General features: G+C 39.1%; 1 protein-coding gene across 2 annotated transcripts in view; it reads right to left on the bottom strand.

Annotated features, from left to right (window-relative positions):
- Positions 1-18,157, bottom strand: part of SPEN (spen family transcriptional repressor) — a 99,946-nt gene that overhangs the window by 62,908 nt on the left and 18,881 nt on the right. The window lies entirely within an intron of this gene.

Below are 18,157 nucleotides of genomic sequence, written 5' to 3'. Positions count from 1 at the left end.
TTCAAGAAACAGCTGAAATGAATCTCTCAGAAGTTTTAGGAATTTTCACATCCTAAAAAAAGATATTAAACTTAAGATTGTTCAATGTTACTTAGAAATCTTTAAAGATGTTTATTAAAGTAAAAATTGTAACTGATAACAGCTACTTTAGATTTCATTTTAACTCAGTAAGTGAAAATGGTCTTAATGAAAAAATGAGATGATTTCATATCTTAAAGGTAAAATAGATCCAGTATTGTGTGTCTACTTATTTTCCAGTGTCAGTCTAATTTTTTTAATGCAGTTTTCTGCTATTTAATTTCTTCAGGAGGTTAAAACTATTAAAACATAATTTAGGCATAGTTAGAATTGTTTTTCATACAAATTAATAAATTTGAGAAAATCTTTTGATAGACCATATGTTCCCATTTTTATTAAAAAATCATTATGTTTGCAAAGAAAAATTTTAGGACACCTTTTATATTTTGAAGCATATATATAAGAAATACCAGGACTTGGAATTTTAAAAGTCATGAAATTTCTACACATTTCATCAGGAGTTAATTATGTTTTATGTACTTGTAATTTGGCATTTTAGAAAGGCAGGCACAGCACTTTTAAATATAGCGTTCGTATTTGCTGACAACCCAAAATCATAATTTTACACTTCCCCTGAAGAAGCTGACATTATCAGAAAGCAGAACTTTCCTCTTTACATCCTGTAGTATGATTTAAGTTACTATCTCTCACAAGGGAAACATAACCCTAAAACTCAATTTCATCCGGCAACTGAACTAAAAGTAACAAAATTATTTGTTAATGAAGTAATGAAAGGATCTTTTTAATCTGGGAAAAAATTGTTCGAAATTGAAATAGTTCTTTTCTTTCCATACAAACATTAAATAATACCTTCCATTATATCTGACAAAGGACTTGTATCCAGAATACAAAAAACCTTATAACTCAACCCATTTTTTTTAAATAGGCAAAACACTTCAACAAAGAAGACACACAGATGGCAGATAAACAGTAAAATATGCTCAAAATTATTAGTCATTAGGGAAATGCAAATCAAAACCACCACAAGATACCACTTCACACCCACTAGGATGACTATTTAAGGGGGGGGGGGGAGAACGAGTGTTGACAAGAATGAGGAGAAATTTGAAATCTAGTACAGAGCTGGTAGAACTGTAAAATGGTGCAGCAACTGTGGAAAAGTTTGGCATTTTCCCAAAAAGTTAAGCATAGAATTACCATATGACCCAGCAATTCCACTCCTTTAAGAAATGGAAACTGGTGCTCAAATAATCATGCAGACAGCAGTGTTCACTGAAGCATTATTCACAACAGTCAAAAGATGGAAACAATCCAAGTGTCTACCAATGAATTAATAAGATGTGAAATACACATAAATGGAATAGTACATTAAGACATAAAAAGATGGGGCACCTGGGTAGCCCAAAAAGTTAAGCATCCAACTCTTGATTTCGGCTCAGGTCATGATCTCATGGTTTGTGAGAGTTCGAGCCCCGTGTTGGGCTATGTGCTGACAGCATGGAGCCTGCTTAGAATTCTCTCCCCGCCCCTCCCCTGCTCGCTCTCTCTTAAAAATAGAACTTAAAAAAAAAAAAAAAAGAGAGAGATGTAGAAAGAAACAAAGTTCTGATACATGCTACAACATGGATAAAAATTTGAAACATCATACTAAATGAAATAAGCTGGACAAAATGGGAAAATATTACCTTATGATTCCACTTGTATGAGGTATCTAGAATAGGCAAATTCATCAAAACAGAAAGTAGAATAGAGGTTACCAGGAGCTGGGAGAAGGGGGAAATGGGAGTTATTGCTTAATGGGTATGGAATTTCCATATGGGATGAAAAAATTCTAGAAATAGATGGTGGTGATGGTTATATATAACACTGTGAATGTACTTAATGCCACTGAACTGTATACCTAAAAATGGTTAAAATAATTTTATAGTATGTATATTTTACCACACCCACAAAGTTTATCACTAAACAGAAGGATGCATACATAAGTTTTTCTACTAAAAAAGAAAAAAGAGGGAAGCAGCAGAGGGAAGCAACTCCCCATTAAAAAAAGTTAGTTAGCCGAAGAATACCAGGAAAACAAATGTTTAAGGTTATGTCTTGAATAATAAAGAGCTAAATGCAATACTGAAAGAGGGACCAGATAATCCACAGATAATGCAGATAAGGTGGGCTCACCATCTCTATTCTTTTTCTAAATATGTATCTATTTATTTAGAGTGTGTGCGCATTGTGCAAGAAGGGGAGGGAGAGAGGGAGGGAAGGAGAGGGAGAGGAAGGGAGAGAGGGAGGAAGGGAGAGAGGGAGGAAGGGAGAGAGGGAGGAAGGGAGAGACAGAGACAGAGAATCTGTGCTGTCAGCATAGAGCCCAATGCAGAGCTTGATCCCTTGAACCCAACCAGGAGATTATGACCTGAGCGGAAAGCTCAACTGACTGAACCACCCAGGTGCCCCTCTATCATTTTTATATTAAGGAAAGCACACTTTGGAAAGAAAATACATACAAATCTATCTTCCAATTTAACAAAGGAGAACTTAATCAGATATTACAATTCTATATTACTCTTCTACAATGTGAAGACTGGAAATTTCCAAATTAAAAAAAAAAAAAAAGCCAACTCTTCATACCATGAACACTCAACTGGTAAATACAACATCCTGACTTTTGCCTACGCTTTCTGAAACAACACATTTTCTACAGTTTTCAAGTATTCCTCAAGTATCAAGATGCGACATTTATCTGACGTTTACTAATTTAAAAAAAAAGAAACCATAATTAGACACTGTTTCCTTTCTGAACTATATATCAAGCAGTACAGACAGGTTTTCAGAGAACCTATGGAGTATTTTCCAGTAATACATACAAAATAACTTTTTCTAAAATTACAGGGTCACTGGTTGTGTTACTATCTCATTTATAATTTTTAAAGAATTAAGAGAAACTAAGTTTAAAATAAATGAGAACATAAAGCTAATAAATTGTGTTTGATGGTTATAAGCTGCAGTATATAACAATCTTACAGGTTTGTCTTCAAAACCAGTCAAAAAACAATACTAAATTGGTTTCTGGTTGGTCAAAAACCTTCAAAATTAAAAAATATTAAATTTACCAACACACACTGTATTCTTCTGAATTTTTAAGAGTCAATGTAAAAATTACCCAAAAGAGGAACACCTGGCTGGCTCCATCAGTAGAGCATAAGACTCTTACTAAGATCTCTGGGTCATGAGTTCAAGCCTCATGTTGAGTGTGAAGCCTACTTAGAATTAAAAAAAAAAAAAAAAAAAAAAAAAAAAGTTATCCAAAATAATACCAGGTCTGGTGAAATGTTTGGTCTCCTTTCAGCAATGGACAATTTATGTAACAAGCACTGACCATCGTTAGCAGTTCCTTGAAGAATATAATTTCACTGAATTAACGGCCTCAGAGCTCACATTAGAAAGCAATATTGACATAGCTGAGGAAAAGCATGGGAGTGTAAGAGACTAGGAACCCAATTCAATTAATTATATGCTTTTTAATAAGTACTGTTCTAGGCACTTGATGCATATCAGGGAGCAAAACAAAGATCCCCAGTCTCAGGGAATTTAATTATAATTTAGTCCTGATAGGTGAAGAGTCCTCCTATTCTAAACTGTTTTTATCAACTCTACAAGAAGCTTACTCTATAATTTCCAAAGCAACACCATTACATAAAGCTAAAGACATTAGTATGCTAAAACCCAATGAATTCTCCCAATACCTCTTCTTTCCAAGAAGGCACTGTACTCAACCATTAATGGCTGGGTTACCATTAAAATTCAATGATTAATTTTAATCCTAGTTTTTGCAACAGACCCTACCAATAAGCAATAGTAAAGAACAGCCACATACAGTACTGCCTTTTCACACAAAGCCTCCTGCTACAGAAAACAATCCTCCCCAAGTCATTTTTGAAACAAGACAACAGGTCCACTCCGCTTAGAAAATACAATCAAATTCTACATCTACTTTGCCCAGTTAACTCCTAGAGTTAAAAGAGCCCCTCTGAGTCTTTTATGATTACTAACATTACTTCTGCATTTTCAGGTAAAGAGATCCTTTCTAAAGCTTCAATGCTGTCCTGCTATCCCAGGTAAGAGTTAATAGAATTATGGGGTGCCTGGGTAGCTCAGTCTGTTGAGCTTCTGACTTCAGCTCAGTCATGATCTCACAGTTCGCGTTGGGTTCTGTGCTGACAGCTGGGAGCCTGGAGCCTGCTTCTGATTCTGTGTCTCCCTCTCTCTGCCCCTCCCCTGCTTGTACTCTGCCTCTCTCTCTCATAAATAAAAAACACTAAAAAATTTTGTAAGGAAGAGTTATAGAATTATATAAAGAATATCAGCTTCTCTGATGAGGCATGCAATTAACCTACACATCTACTCATGTAAAATGCAAAATATCATTTTCCAAACATTATATGTTTTATCAAACCACCAATAGCTTTGTGTATTTCCCACTTTCCCACCCTTCCATCCCATTATGGCCAACATGCTGCTTATTCAAAAGCAAATGGCCAATAGGCACAGACAGAAACAAAGCAAAGATCAAATGAACATGTCATAAGGTATAAAAAGGCCTAAAAGATAAATATTAAAGCTTGGTTAGGCTACCTAGAATAGCAGAGAAAAGAGGGACACCAGGTGGCTTAGTTGGTTGGGCATCTGACTTGATTTCAGCTAAGGTCATGACCCCAGGGTCTTGGGATCAGGCCCCACATCAGGCTGGGCGCTGAGCATGGAGCCTGCTTCATATTTTTCCCTCTCCCTCTGCCCCCTCTACCCTGCTCATGCTGTCTCTCAATCAATCAATCAATAGTAGAGACAAGAAAACGTGTGTTTGTTTTTTATACTATAAAAAGATCCAAAATCATTCGTCTTTCAAACTCAGACAGTTGGGTAATAAATACATTCATTACAACTACCAAACTATCTGGAATAACACAGTAACATCAACACTTACATTAATTACCTTTTCATAGCAATAACTTTTACAAAGGAATTGCTAATTTATAAATCAACCCATTTGATCTTATATTTATACCAAAAGGCTAGTTTCCCCTCTTATGTCAGACTTTTACTTCCTATACCAGTGACTGGAAATACTTCAGGCAATCCCAAAGACAGAATCCTCAGCAACTTGTTATGTTGTAAGAGCACCTAATTAGAGCTGGCCACATTTTTCTTATAGAATTGTGGGTGAAAAAACATTTTTATTGTGATAAAATGCAATATAAGCTAGCCATTTTTTTTAAAAAGTAAGCTCTATGCCCAACATGGGGCTTGAATTCACGACCCTGAGATCAAGAGTCATGTGCTCTACCCACTGAGCCTGCCAGTCGGTATTTTAACCATTTTTAAGTGTACAATTCCAATCTTTTAAAATTAAAGTTATTGCTTGTCATCAATTTAACAGAGGTAGATATTAAAGCTACCTCATTCACAATTACTGATGTCCCCAGATTTCAACACATTAAATGTGGTGTACAACTCAGAATCACATACTTAGATTCCAAAATGCTTACAATTTGGACATAGCCAAATAAGGTATTTGTAACATGTCTCATTATAACAGTTAAATTAAAACCCAAAGTAAAACTTAAATTTTAACAGTGACCTAGAATGACAAAATAAATTTACATTATTAGCATGACAATGATAAAAGGTAATGGTCTTATTTTATCCAAAAACAAATATCAAAAATTGATATAAACCCACAAAAACAGGGAAATAATACTTGCAAACTATGTATCTGGTAAAGAGCTCTTACAATTAAACCTAAAAATGAATGCAGTTTAAAAATACACAGGGGTGGCTGGGCGGCTCAGTGGGTTAAGCGTCTGACTCTTAATTTCAGCTCAGGTCATGATCTCACGGTTCAGGAGTTCTAGCCCCACAAGAGGGGCTCCGTGCTGACAGTGCAGAGCCTGCTTGGATTCTCTCTCCTTCTCTCTCTGCCCTCCCCGCCGCCTGTGTGCTCACTTTCTCAAAGTAAATAAATAGAAGCCTAAAAAAAATCTTTTCTAAGAACAGGCAAAGGTTGGGGCACCTAGCTAGCTTAGCTAGTGGAGCATGAAACTCTTGATCTCGAGGCTGTGAGTTCAAGCCCCATGCTGGGTATGGAGCTTACTTTAAAAAATAAATAAATGTATTACCTAAAAAAATATATGATATGGCACTCAGCGACTATGAAGCTGGGCAGATCTCATCTGGATGATGGCGTGGATTTCACTGTCCTCCCAGCCTTTCCACCTTCTCCTGACACCCCTCAAAATAAATGGTTTGAACAAAAAAATTTTTTACACAGGGGCACCTGGGTGGCTCAGTCCATTGAGCGTCCGACTTCGGCTCAGGTCATGATCTCGCAGTTCGTGGTTTCAAGCCCCGCATCGGGCTCTGTGCTGACAGCTCAGAGCCTGGAGCCTGCTTCGGATTCTATGTCTCCCTGTCTCTCTCCCCCTCCCCCGCTCACACTCTGTCTCTGAAAAATGAATAAATGTTAAAAATTTTTTAAAAAATATTTTTTTACATAGATGTATGTATATGTGCATGTATACGTATGTCCATACAATGGAATGCAGTTTGTCCATAGAAAGGGATGAGCCTCGAAGACATTATGCTAAGTGAAAAAAAACCAGTCACATATTGTATAATTCCATATATTATATGAAACATCCAAAAGACAAATTCATAGAAATATAAAGCAGATTAGTGGTTGCCAGGGCCTGAGGAGAAGGGAGAATGGGGAGTGCCTGCTAACGCACGTAGAGTTTCACTATGCTGTAATGAAAATGTTCTTGAAATTAGTAGTGATGGTTGCCCAACTCTGATTATACTCAAAACAACTGGATTGTATGCCTTTTTTTAAAGATACATATACACATATATACACATACCTATATATATACATATATATACATATATGTACACATATATACGTGTGTATATATATAGTACATAAATTGTACAGCCACCAAGGGGCTCAAACTCACTACCCCTGAGATCAAGAGTCACATGCTCTACCGAATGAGCCAGCCAGGCACTCCTGAACCGTACACTTTAAAAGGATGAGTGTTATGGAATGTGGATTATATCTCAATAAAACTTACTAAAAGAAAAAGATGGGGCATCTGGATGGCCCAGTCTGTTGAGCATCTTCTCTCTTTTTTCTTTTTAATATACATTTTTTGGGAGAGCATAAGCAGGGGAACGGCAGAGACAGAGGGAGAGAGGATCTGAAGCAGGCTCTACGCTGACAGTTTGACAGCAGTAAACTCGATGTGGGGCTCATGACCTGAGCTGAAGCTGGATACTCTACCAAACTGAGCCACCCAGGCGCCCCGAGCATCTGAGTGTCGGTTTCGGCTTGAGTCATGATCCCAGGCTTGTGGGATTAAGTCCCGCATTGGGCTCTGCACTGAGCATGGAGCCTGCTTAAGATTTTCTCTCTCCCTGTGCCCTTCTCCCCTACTCCCACTCTCTCTAAAATAAAAATAAAAAATAAATAAACATAAAAGAAAAAATATAGGGGCTCCTGGCTGTCTCAGTCATAAGAAATATATGTATGATAAAATAGTGCCTGTCGGGGCGCCTGGGTGGCTCAGTCGGTTGAGCGGCCGACTTCAGCTCAGGTCACGATCTCGCAGTCCGTGAGTTCGAGCCCCGCATCGGGCTCTGTGCTGACAGCTCGGAGCCTGGGGCCTGTTTCAGATTCTGTGTCTCCCTCTCTCTGACCCTCCCCCGTTCATGCTCTGTCTCTCTCTGTCTCAAAAATAAATAAACGTTAAAAAAAAAAATTAAAAAAGAAAATAGTGCCTGTCGCTGTCCTTTAATACAAAAGATTTTGTATCTCCTTTAGTCATGAGCATCTGTTATGTAAACACAAATCAACTGCATGCTGTGTTGTCTACAACTGGGCACACTTGGAAGACATTTTCTATTTCAAGTATGCCTGGCTGGGAAGATAAGTAACCCACTACTGATGACAACCACTATCTGCCACCTTCATGTCACAATGACACAGAATTTCTTTCAGTAAATCTACTGTGAAATAAATTTATATAGAAAGTAGATTTAAAGCTATTTTTAAACAACATATTCTTGTTTTAATCATGCTTTCTTTTGCCTAAGTACAAATAATTACTAAAGATGGCAAAAGACAGACTGAGAATCCCTAAAGCCAGCAAAAGACAGCCCTAGTCTCACTAGAGAAAAAAAGCTAATACCGTGAGAGATGTTTCTCTACTTGGAGGGATGAAGGGAGGACTGGAGAAAAACAAGAGGAGGAGAAGAATGATTTGTAACAATTTGCCAATATGTGTTATCTCTCTGCAAAGCAAAAAACAAACAAACAAAAAACAAAAAACCCTATTAATTTGTTGTATAATCTTGGGTCTGGGAAAGACTTTCAACAGTAAAAGCTCTTTTTTTTTTTTAGAGAGAGAAAGAGGGTGCGTGCACTCGAGCAGGGTTGGGGCAGAGAGAGGGAAACAGGATCAAAAGAAGGTTCCGTACCAACAGCACAGAGCCCAGTGTGGGGCTCAAACCTGAACCAGGAGATCATGACCTGAGCCGAAGTCCGACACTCAACAAAATGAGACATCCAGGATCCCCTCTCTGTTTTCTTTAAACTTTATTTATTTCGAGAGAGAGAAAGAGAGCTGGGGAGGGGCAGAGAGAAGAGGGAGAAAGAGAATCCCAAGCAGGCTCTATGCTGTGAGCACAGAGCCTGACAGAGGCAGGGAGGCTAGAACTCACAAACCATGAGATCATGGGGCGCCTGGTTGGCGCAGTCGGTTAAGCGTCCGACTTCAGCCAGGTCACGATCTCGCGGTCTGTGAGTTCGAGCCCCGCGTCGGGCTCTGGGCTGATAGCTCAGAGCCTGGAGCCTGCTTCTGATTCTGTGTCTCCCTCTCTCTCTGCCCCTCCCCCGTTCATGCTCTGTCTCTCTCTGTCCCAAAAATAAACGTTGGGAAAAAAAACCAAAAAAAACAAAAAAACCATGAGATCATGACCTGAGCCAAAAGAGTGGGATGCTTAACCGAATGAGCCACCCAGGTGCCCCGGGGTAAAACCTCTAAATCATAAAGAAAAAGACCACATAAACCACATAAAAATTACAGTTCCTAATAGCAAAATACTGTCAAAAAATGGGGGAAAATACTTGTAACACATGAGAAATAAAATGTTTTCCTAAATATACAAACAGCTCTTACAAATCAAGGGAGACAGAGGCCCCAACAACAAAAAAAACAGGTAAAATATTTTAACATAAAGTTCTTTTCAAATACGCACATACACATAGGGAGCACCTGGCTGGTTCAGCCAGTGGAGCAGGAGACTCGATCTTGGGGTTTGGGGTTCAAGCCCCACACTGGGTGTGGAGATTACATAAAAATAAACAAATAAGATATGCACATACACATAAATAGTAAACAAAAGAAATACACTCAAAAAAGTTGCCAAATTTCAAACTTTTGAAAATCTGAATTTTAAAAATCTGAATTTTTAAAAAGGTACCACATAACACAAAGACCTAAATTAATAATACCGAAGTACTAGTCTGAGTAGAATAGCCATTTCATAACACTCTCTGCAGGAGTATAAATTAGAAAAACCTCTTAGGAAGATAATTTTATAGTATCGATTGGAACTAAGTACACATCCCCAGAAATCCCATTCACAGGGATTGATCATGTATATGTAATTGCATGTGTCTGCAAACAGTATACAAGATTGCTTACTGCAATACTGCTTATAACTGTAAAAAAAACAAAGCAACCACCATTTCACTTTGTATGAATTTAACTGCTTTACGTACCTACTATAAGTAGAATAATACAATATTTACCCTTTTGAGATTTGCCTTATTTCACTTAGCGTAATTTTTTTTTAACAGGTGAAAATCAAATTTAATAGATGTACATACAGGAAATCCACACAGACATGGGATTCCCTCACTGAGCGTAACTTCTTCAAGGTACATGGGTCAGAATTTCCTTCCTTTCTAAGGCTGAGTGATATTGCATTTTATGTTTTCTGTTTATCCATTCATGGGTCATGAACACTATGGCTGCTTCCATCTTTTGGCTATTGTGAATAATGCTGCTATGATCACAGATTACTTTTTACATATGAAAAACTATTTATTGGTTCTACTTAGGAGGGTCTAAGAAAACCTGAAAACCGAAGAACTTAATTCGAGCAACAAAACTATACTCATTTGTTAACCTAATCCATGGTGAGTGCCTAGAATGCTGTACATGAAAATTTGATTGGGGCGCCTGGCTGGCTCAGTCGGTTAAGCGTCCAACTTCGGCTCAGGTCATGATCTCGCGGTCCGTGGGTTCGAGCCCCGCGTCAGGCTCTATGCTGACAGCTCAGAGCCTGGAGCCTGTTTCAGATTCTGTGTCTCTCTCTTTCTCTGACCCTCACCCTGTTCATGCTGTCTCAAAAATAAATAAATGTTAAAAAAAAATTAAAAAAAAAAAGAGAAGAAAATTTGATGACTCACTCTTGAGAAAAATGTTTTCAAGGTAAAGCCTTGAATGACAAAATTCTTCAAAACTATTACAGGCATCATTACGTCAGTGAAAAAAATGCATTATTTCACACCAATCTAATGAGAAACTATTTACTAAGTAAAATTAATTTTAGGGAGTGCCTGGCTGGCTCAGTCAGTAGAGCATGCACCTCGATCTCAGGGTCTTGAGTTCAAGCCCCATGGTGGGCATAGAGTTTATTCAAAATTTTAACTTTTAACAATTTTTAATTTTTAACAAAAGGATAATGCTCAACTGATATGTACACCTCTGAAAGATTATTCAATTATGAGAAAAAATTCCAAAGATTCTATAAATTTTTATTTTTTACATTTTTATTTGAGTAATCTCTACATACAACATGGGGCTCACACTCAAGATGCCGAGATCAAGAGTCACACACTCCTCCAACTGAGCCAGCCAGACTCCCCGATTCTATAATCTTTAGATCCTACTGGTGAGATCAATAGGAAGTCTGAATCTATTAGACAATTTTAGAACTAATTCATAAAGTTTTTCTCTAGAGAAAAGGAGAAAGGAGTCTGTACTGCAAGAATCAAATTATATAGTGCAAGAATATGATGACCACCAAGTTAACTTCTGGACATTTGTTCTCACAATAATTCATGAATAACTTCATTAATGTGTCTGATTTACACAGTACTTTTCTGGGAAAAGCTCAAGTATAATTGTAAATAGAAGCAAAGGATTATTTATGATCAACCATTTCTTAAAGTAATGACAATGAATAAAGCAGTTAGGTGAAGAAAAAGGAGCAAGGCAAGCTGATCAAAATAAAGGGAAGGCCGGGGCACCTGGGTGGCTCATTTGGTTAACTGTCCGACTTTGGCTCAGGTCATGATTTCGCGGTTCATGGTTCGAGCCCCGCATGGGTCCTCTGTGCTGACAGCTCAGAGCCTGGAGCCTGCTTCAGATTCGGTCTCCATCTCTCTCTGCTCCTTTCCTGCTCATGCACGCTCTCACTCGCGCTCGCTCTAACACACATACACATATAAATAAAACATTGAAAAGCTTAAAAAAAGGGGAGGGGGAAGGTTGAGGCGCCTGGGCAGCTCAGTGGATTGAACATCCGACTCTTGATTTCAACTTGGTTTGTGATCTCACAGTTCCTGGGATCAAGCCGTGCGTGGGGCTCTGCACCGACAGCAAAGAGCCTGCTTGGGTTCTCCCTCTCCCTCCCTCCCTTAATAAACTTAAGAAAAAGAAAAAAAGGGAAGGCTGGAGAGAACAAAGTTGAAGTGGCAGAAGCCAAGAGAATAAAAAATAGCAAAAATCTACATCAAGAATTCCTAGTCAGAATGCAAAGGGCTCTTTGAAAACGTGCTTCCTACCTGACTTAATAGGACTATTACTTACAACTGCTGAGAAGAAATTCATTTTTAACCTTATGACTAACTTCCTAGTAAAATGATAATTTAAAAAATGACTTTGGGAAATTTATGAATACTTCCAATATTTCACTTGACTAGTGACTTTTATCCTTATTTCATACTACATGGTTGCTAAGATAAAATAGAATCAAGACAAAACGTATCCCACCTTTTGTTAATATACATAAATTCCATATTCTTTTTTATAGACCATTATGAGTACTTCTGTAAACTCTTTGAAGACTACCTCTACTCTCAGATTTAGGAAATGAGCTCACAGTATCACTCCTGAATCTTAAAAGGCCTATAGTTTTTGGGTGTTTTTTTTTTTTTTTTTGCTCAGTTCCATTGTTTTATAAACTTTTAAGTAAATATGCTTCCCAATACGGAACCTTGGCATGAAATTAATCCCATCAAATTAAAAAAAAAAAATAAGTCATTAGTCTCCATTCCAATCGTTTTGTTAAATGTGCCAACTTCCCCAGTCAACATTTTAATCTGGTTAATCTCTAAAACTAAAAAGCTTTTTCTACAAACAAAAAGTCTTTTAGGAAGAATAAAAACATTTGGAAAAAAACTCAGAAAAAACATTTGTTTTTAATTTTTTTTTCATGTTTATTTATTTTTTAGAGAGAGAAGGACAAAGCATGATGGGGGGAGGGGCAGAGAGAGAAGGAGAGACAGAACCTGAACCAGGCTCCAGGCTCTGAGCTAACAGCACAGAGCCTAAAGCGGGGCTCAAACGCATGGACCGTGAGATCATGACCTGACCTGAAGACGGACACTTAGCCGGCTGAGCCACCCAGGCGCCCCAGAAAAACGTTTTTAAAACAAAATTTCCAGTAAGATCAACACAAGGGAAATCAAGTGTCATAACCCTGTGAGACCCAAAGCTGTGATGAAAGTTCCTTTTATACATCTACTTTTAGAATGACAAAGCAAACCTATGCTGAAAAAGATGATCTGTGTCAAAAACCACTGTGGAAAGCGCTACTTATAGAGAGGTGTGGGTGATAAGAAAAACTAGAGTATATCCCTATACTTCAGATTGGTGTAACAAAACATATACACCATTTAAAAAAATTCACTGCAATATAATTTAAAACTATTTAAAACTTTACAAATACCACTTAAGTCTTGACCCAAAAAGTTATTTGTTTGTTTTTTTTAATGTTTTTATTTTTGAGAGAGAGAGACAGAGCTCGAACAGGGAAGGGCAGAGAGAGAGGGAGACACAGAACCAAAGCAAGCTCCCAGGCTCCCAGTTGTTAGCACAGAGCCCGACGTGGGGCTTGAACTCGTTCGCCGCGAGATCATGACCTGAGCCGAAGTTGGACCCCAATTGATTGAGCCTCAGAAAGGCTACTTTTGATTGAGGAGCATAGCTCGTTAGTAGAAGGATTCATTTCAAAGTAACTGATAACACCAATGTTTTGTATGATGGATACAACACTACTTGTAGATATTAAACTCTTTTATAATCCAAATGAAGTTTAATATATACTTTTTAAAACTTTATAGCATTCTTTGGGAATGCAAGCTGGTGCAGCCACTCTGGAAAACAGTATGGAGGTTCCTCAAAAAACTAAAAATAGAACTGCCCTATGACCCAGCAATGGCACTACTAGGCATTTATCCACAGGATACAGGTGTGCTGTTTCGAAGGGACACATACACCCCCATGTTTATAGCAGCACTATCAACAATAGCCAAAGTATGGAAGGAGCCCAAATGTCCATCGATGGATGGACGGATAAAGATGTGTTATGTATATGTGTGTGTGTGTGTGTGTGTGTGTGTGTGTGTGTGTGTGTGTACATATACAATGGAGTATTACTCGGCAGTCAAAAAGAACAACATCTTGCCATTTGCAACTACGTGGATGGAACTGGAGGGTATTACGCTAAGTGAAATTAGTCAGAGAAAGACAAAAATCATATGACTTCACTCATATGAAGACTTTATTTTTTTTTTTTAATTTTTTTTTTCAACGTTTATTTATTTTTGGGACAGAGAGAGACAGAGCATGAATGGGGGAGGGGCAGAGAGAGAGGGAGACAGAATCGGAAACAGGCTCCAGGCTCTGAGCCATCAGCCCAGAGCCCGACGTGGGGCTCGAACTCAGGGACCGCGAGATCGTGACCTGGCTGAAGTCGGACGCTTAACCGACTGCGCCACCCAGGCGCCCCTAAATGTACCCAGTTTAGATTAATATATGTGTTAATGAAGACTTAAAGCATCTTATTTTATATACAGCATGACATACTAACTGAATTTTAAGTGCTCTCTATAAACTTAAGATTTTTGCAAACCTAGTTTTCTCTGACTAAAGTCTGGCCCACCAGAAGAAGTCAGTACCTATCACAGCATGTAATTCTAACTATGATGTGCCTGAAATTCAGATCACTGAAAGAATTCAACCTGACTAAAAGAACAACCTTAGAAATCTAAAGATTCCATTATTCGTAGGCTAAAACTAGGGGTAAGAAGGGAATGTAAGAACTGAAAAACAAAACAAACAACCCATGATAAAAACAGCAGTTCTAATCACTAAGAATGCAACCACAAAAAAAAAAAAAAGGGAGGGGTGGGAATCAAGCTATTCACAGGACACAATCTTTGCTTTCTAGTCAAAGTTTTTTGAAGATTTTAACTTTCTCAGCTCAACCTTTCTATGTCAAAGTTAAAATCAATACTTAAGGGGAGACTGGGTGGCTCAGTGGATTAAATGTCAGATTCTTGATTTTGATTCTCGATCTCAGTTTGTGGGTTTGAGCCCTGCGTCAGGCTCCACACCGACAGTGTGGACCCTGCTTAGGATTCTTTCTCTGACCCTCCCCACCCTTTCTCTCTCACAAAATGAAGAAACTTTAAAAAAAAAAAGGGGGGGGGCAGTTAAATCATTCTTGGGGCACCTGGGTGGCTCAGTAGGTTGAGCATCCGACTTCTGCTCAGGTCATGATCTCACACTTTGTGGGTTCAAGCCCCCCATCAAACTCTGTGCTGACAGCTTAGAGTCTGGAGCCTGCTTTGGATTCTGTGTCTCCCTCTCTCTCTGCCCCTCCCCTGCTCACAATCTGTCTCTCTCAAAAAATAAAATAAAACGTACAAAGAAAAAAAAATTAAACCAATGGTTAACCTTTTTGTGCCCTGGAATGCTTTGATGGTCTGGTGATACCTATAAATCCTTTCTCAGAATAGTATTATTGAAATTAAAATACACGGAACAATAAAGAAAACCAATTATATTGAAATACAGTATCAAAATATTTTTATTTCTTAAGTGTTTATTTTGAGAGCAAGCGGGGGAGGGACAGAATCCCAAGGAAAAGAGAGAGAATCCCAAACAGGCTCTGCACTGTTAGCAGAGGACGTGGGGCTCCATCTCACAAACCTTGAGATCATGACCTGAGCTGAAAGACTCAGACACTTAACCAAATGAGCCACCCAGGTGCCCCTATTAAAATATTTATATATATAATTCTATTCATAAAAAAAATCAGAGGACAAAGGTGATATTAACATATACCAAAAGACAATGTTATCAGCAAAATTCACACAGCAAGAAATTGTACAGAACAATCAACCTGGTTAGCAACAAATAAAGTTGTAAGTAAAGAACCAAATTAAAACCTATTAGGGGTGCCTGAATGGCTCAGTAGGTTAAGCATCTGACTTCAGCTCAAGTCACAATCTCACGGTCTATGAGTTGGAGCTCTGCATCAGGCTCTGTGCTGACAGCCCAGAAACTGGAGCCTGCTTCAGATTCTGTGTCTCCCTGTCTGCCACTCCTCTGCTCACACACTCTCTCTCTCAAAAAATAAAAATAAAAACAAAACCTATAGATTAGCAGGGCACCTGGGTAGCTCAGTCAGTTAATTGAACTGCTCTTGGTTTTGCTCAGGTCACGATCTCACAGTTGGTGAGTTCGAGCCCTGAGTTGAGCTCTGTGCTGACAGCTTGAAGACTGCTTTGGATTCTCTCTCCCTCTCTCTCTGCCTCCTCCCCTGCTTGTGCGCATGCTATCTCAAAAAATAAATAACATTAAAAATAATAAACCTACAGATCAGCGACACCTGGGTGATTCACTCGGTTGATCATCTGACTCTTGATTTGACTTTTTTTTTAATTTCTCTAAATCTTTTTTCAATGTTTATTTATTTATTTGGGGGGGGGGGGGGCAGTGAGGAAGGGAGACAGAATCCCAAGCAGGCTCTGCACTGTCAGCACAGAGCCAGATGTGGGGCTCAAACCCACAAACTGCAAGATCATGACCTGAGCCGAAATCAAGAGTCAGCTGCCTAACCAACTGAGCCACCCAGGTGCCCCTTGATTTTGGCTCATGATCCCAGGGCCATGGGACTGAGCCTCAAGTCGGGCTCTGCTCTGAGCACAGAGTCTGCTTGGGATTCATTCTGTCTCTCCCTCCCCCTCCTACTCTGGCCCTCTCCCCACTCATGTTCTCTCTCTCTAAAATAAAATTTAAAAATTAAACATTAAAAAACCTATGGATTGGGGCGCCTGGGTGGCGCAGTCGGTTAAGCGTCCGACTTCAGCCAGGTCACGATCTCGCGGTCCGTGAGTTCGAGCCCCGCGTCAGGCTCTGGGCTGATGGCTCAGAGCCTGGAGCCTGTTTCCGATTCTGTGTCTCCCTCTCTCTCTGCCCCTCCCCCGTTCATGCTCTGTCTCTCTCTGTCCCAAAAATAAATAAACGTTGAAAAAAAAAATTAAAAAAAAAAAAAACCTATGGGTTAAAAGACTTCAATTATCAAAATGTTCATTAATAAGTAAATAAACAGGGGTACCTAGGTGGCTCAGTCGGTTAAGCATGAGACTCTTGATTTTGGCTCAGGTCATATTCCCACGGTTTGTAGGTTCGAGCCCCACGTCAGGGTCTGCACTGACAGTATGGAGACTACTTGTGATTCTATCTCCCTCTCTCTCTCTCTGCAGCCCTCCCAACTCTCTCTCAAAATAAATAAACTTTAAAAAAATAAGTAAACAAACTGTGGTATCATGACTACGATGGTAGTGGTTGTTACAACAATGCCTACATTTCTCAAAATTCAACAAGCTCTACATTTAAAATAGGTACTGTAAATTAAGCCTCAATAAAAAAAATTGTAGGGGGGTGCGGGTGCCTGGGTAGCTCAGTCAGTTGAGCGTCCGACTTCAGCTAAGGTCATGATCTCACAGTTCATGGGTTTGCGCCCCGTGTCAGGCTCTGTGCTGACAGCTCGGAGCCTGGATCCTGCTTCGGATTCTGTGTCTCCCTCTCTCTCTGCTCTTCCCCTGCTCATGCTCTCTCTCTCTCTCAAAAATAAATAAAAATTTTTCATAAAAAAATTTCATAGAAATTTTTATGAAAAAAAAATTTTTAATAAAAAATTTTTTGTTTAATTTGAAAGAGAGGGAGAGAAAGAGAGCACGAGCAGAGGAGAGCAGCAGAGGAAGAGGGAGAATTCCTAGCAGGCTCCATGCTCAGTGTGGAGCAGGACACAAGGCTTGATCCCATGACCCTGGGATCATGAACCTGAGTCAAAATCAAGAGTCAGATGCTCAACCAATTGAGCCACCTAGGCACCCCCTCAATACAACTTTTTAAAGTTTATTTATTAAAGTACTCTCTATGTCCAATGTGGGGCTTGAACTTATAAACCCTGAGATCAGGAGTCACGTGCTCCACCAACTGAACCAGCCAGGTGCTCCTTCCCCCCTTTTAAATTTTTTAAATAAAAATTTTAAAAATTACATATTGCCAATTATAATTTGTGTACCTTATATAGAAACTGAGTTTTGTTTTTTTTTTTTTTTTAATGTTTATTTATTTTTGACAAAGAGAGAGACAGAGCATAAGCAGGGGAGGGGCAGAGAAAGAGGGAGACACAGAATCGAAAGCAGGCTCCAGGCTCTGAGCTGACAGCACAGAGCCCGATGCGGGGCTTGAACTCACAGACCACAAGATCATGACCTGAGCTGAAGTTGGACGCTCAACCGCCTGAGCCACCCAAGTGCCCCAGCAACTGAGTTTTTAAAAAAAGATTCTTAAAACAATTACAAACGTGAATACTGACTGGGTATTTGAAATAGGAGGGGCGCCTGGGTGGCTCGGTCGGTTAAACGTCTGACTTCAGCTCAGGTCATGATCTCGCAGTCTGTGAGTTCGAGCCC

This window comes from Prionailurus bengalensis, chromosome C1 (assembly GCF_016509475.1).
Source record: "Prionailurus bengalensis isolate Pbe53 chromosome C1, Fcat_Pben_1.1_paternal_pri, whole genome shotgun sequence".
Lineage (NCBI taxonomy): Eukaryota > Metazoa > Chordata > Mammalia > Carnivora > Felidae > Prionailurus > Prionailurus bengalensis.
Note: the sequence above shows the minus strand (reverse complement) of the source record. Positions and strands in the feature narration are given on the sequence as shown.